Raw genomic sequence first — 3,621 nt, 5'->3', positions numbered from 1 at the left:
TGGATAGCAACTGAACTTGCCAATAAACAAAAGAAGAATACAAATAAAATGATCAGATTGGAAGAAAAAAAAAAAGGAAAATCCACAAATATGGTATCATTTACTGTGATCTCCTGGAACAACCTCATGTTGTCCAATATTTTACACATAAATGGTTAAGGAGAGGTGAATTGAAACCCAGTGATGAAAGCCAAAGCACTGGATTAACAGACAATTCAGGTTCTGTAAAACAGAACTGGAAATCTTTTCACATCTTGTTGCTGGGTGTGATGCACTGATGGCAGAGGGCCTATATACCGAAAGGCACAATAACACGGCAAGACTGTTGCATTGTGGGTTGTGGAAACACTACAGTATAGAATTACTTAAGAAGCATTGGAAACATGAACCACAAAGAATTGTAGAGAGTGATTAAATTTATATTACATGGGATCACCCATTATAAACAGTTCAAAGAAGAGATGCAAGAAAACCAGATAGCCTATAAAAAATGTCAAAACTAGTATTAATCATTTAAATTGCTATATCCAGTAATTAAAGTGTCTTATGTACAGAGATGCATGAAGTCATAAAATATCAGGATTTGCAAGCATAAATGAGAGGTATGTGGAAGAAAGATACTCTTGACAGTTCCAGTAGGGCAGAAGAAACAGGTCTACTGAAGGAGTTTACAGTTGTACTTAAGTATGCTACCAATATGTGTAACCCCCAGAGGAATTATAGGAGGCAAATTGTATGGAAATTGAGAGTACTGAGAAAAGCAGTATTTGCGAACATCAAAGACTGAAACAATACTAATTTTATAAACTCTATTTGTACTCTGACTTGAAAATGGGTCCATTCCCATCATGATATTAGAAACTCGTAACACTTAGAGAAATTCAAACAAAAAACTTTCCTGTTTCTCAGTTTTAACAATGGAAAGACCAATTATAGTTAATTGACACTAATGGAATATTTCTTGTGAATGCTGTTCTGTATGTCATTTAATTCTGGAGGGGGAAAATACATTAAACAATATAATTTATTGAACTGAAAAATGTTTAAATTGCGAGCCTCAGGGTGTGACATATGCCATGATATGTGAATGCTCTATGGTATATATTGGCGAAACAAAAAGAACATAATGAGTAATGTGGCTAGACATGTACGTAATTCACAACATAACCCAGGAAGTTATAGAACATAATGATTAATATGGTGGTTAGACATGTATGTAATTCACAACATAACCCAGGAAATCTTTATTTTTTTATATTGTATCTGATTCATATAAGATTTGGTATAAATTCCTGATTATTACACTAAGGAAGTTATTTTATTTGGAAATACAGAACATACCATTCTTAGTCTTTGATTTATCTACGCATTACTAAATCATTTATTTCAAGGAGGTGGCTTTAGTCACTTCCACTGGTTTCAGAAGCTGTCTGTTAAGCCTGTTGGCCCATGCTGTAGGTGAAAAGAGTATTTGGATCAGGTTACTTACATAGTCATTTAAATTAATTTCTTGAGTGCAGTTTCAGGGAAAGGGTAAACCTGATAAACTCATTCCAGCTTCTTTAATGGTAGTATGTATACAGAATAGACTGAAGCAAAATTTCTGTGCTATTAGTCAATTAGCAGAATGTTCTAATTTTCTTTGGGGGGGGGGGCAGAAACAAAATAATGGCTGAATAATTTAGCTATTATGACCAAGTGACAGCTATGTTTCAGTTTTGGTGTGTCTGAGGTTCTTAGAATTAAGGAGTTTGTTCTGTCCTGTCTATTGTCTTTAAGTTAATTAAATAATAAGCTGTTTTCTTTAGAAACATTTGTACTGTAATTGTTTCAAATGGTGCAGTATTTATTTAGAAACTGATTGTTTAACTTTACAGTAGCATTTCCAAGCTTAGTGACTGTTGTGTATAGCTTTTCTAATTTCTTGTGTGATAGACATTTGAGATCTGTCCTCTGGTTAACCAATGTAGAGAGGAGGTGACATACTTTCACTGTTTTAGGGAAGGTATTTTTCAAAACAGCTGGATCAGTTTGTCAACAGTGGCAGTAATTATGAGAAAGGAAATTATATAAACAATCATCAACATATAATCAGAGTTTTCTGCAGTGAACTGTGCTACCAGTGACAAAAAGGGCACACCATATATATATATATATATATATATATATATATATATATATCTATATATAGGCCTACTTTGTTTCATTGAACGCTCAGTTCACTAAATTTCAATTCACCCTGACCAAATCCCTGAAAGCTCAAATTACTTGAAGACTCATTTCACCGAATCTCATTTCACTGAACTGAAGTACTGGCACTGTAAGGCAAGTAAAAGGTATATGCCCTTTTCCCCACTGTAGAGCTTTCCTGGGATTGTGGAGAGGGGGCATAGCCCCCACTTAGTTTGGGTATATATTGTCTTCTGGAAAAAGTTAGTCATTGGTGTTGTATGTATGCATGGCTATGGTTTAAAATGTATTGTTTTGAAGCTTTCAATGAAATGTAATATAAAACAATAAAGGAGTTTGTTCTGCCTTGTCCATTGTTTTTTCTAAGTTAATTAAATAATAACCCTCAACAACCCCCTAACTATAAATGCTAACTCCAGGATTGTACTGCAGTGGGGAAAATGGCATATACCTTTTACTTGACTTACAGTACTCTACACAGTCCCAGTACTTCACTTCAGTGAAATGAGATTTGCTGAGATGAGTTTTCAGTAATTTCAGCTTTCAACGACTTGGTCAGGGGGAGTTCAAATTCAGTGAAATGAGCTTTCAGTGAAACAAAGTAGATTTTTCTCTCTCTTTCTTTATATATATATATATATATATATATATATATATATATATATATATATATATATATATATATATATATATAATGTGTGTGTGTGTGTGTATATATATATATATATATATATATATATATATATATATATATATATATATATATATATATAATGTGTGTGTATATGTATATGTATATATATATATATATATGTATATATATATAATACACACACACACACACACACACACACACACACACACACAGCCATACACACTATATCTGGGACAGCTGTACCTGAACGTTTGGTAAAGAGTCACATATAAAGAAAACTTTCAGAATTATGATTTTTGGAATTTTAGTCCCCTCAATTTTAGGGGAAGTTCTCTGAAATTACTTAATGAAGTACAGGAATTGTTGCTGTTGAGCTAAGAACAGTGATTGCTCATCCACAGCATGCTTATTTTGATATTGTTACTGATGTTGTTGTTGGGAATGCTTTCTTTATAGACGAAAACTATATTTTACATTGTACTGTATATGGCATTTACCTTTTGTTCTATGTAAGAATGCTTAAACATTTTAATGAAAGGTCAGGTAGGCTCAGTCTTATGGTTGGTGATTTAGCTGGAGTATATATTCACGATATACACTGACTGTTTTATAACTCGCATATCAAAAGAATAAACGTTCAGAAGGAATCTTATTGTTACGAGCTGTCTTGGAGGAGGGGGGATGTATTTGGAAATCCCCAGAGCTTGGCAGGGGCAAGGAGAAGTCAGCAAAGCATTCGGTCTGTAGTCAAAGCCTGCTTGTCAGCCGTCCAGCAA

The 3,621-nt window shown here is 33.5% G+C and overlaps 1 non-coding gene across 1 annotated transcript; it reads right to left on the bottom strand.

Moving 5' to 3' along the window:
- Positions 1–2,681: 2,681 nt before the first annotated feature.
- On the bottom strand, positions 2,682–2,769 carry LOC122791106. The gene has a single exon (XR_006363080.1). It is a non-coding gene; the product is annotated as a small nucleolar RNA SNORD116 (small nucleolar RNA).
- Positions 2,770–3,621: the final 852 nt, after the last annotated feature.

Source organism: Protopterus annectens, chromosome 16.part0 (genome assembly GCF_019279795.1).
Source record: "Protopterus annectens isolate FY-2018-M chromosome 16.part0, PAN1.0, whole genome shotgun sequence".
Classification (NCBI taxonomy): Eukaryota; Metazoa; Chordata; order Ceratodontiformes; family Protopteridae; genus Protopterus; species Protopterus annectens.
The sequence above is the reverse complement of the archived record's forward strand: the minus strand, read 5'-3'. Positions and strand labels throughout refer to the sequence as shown.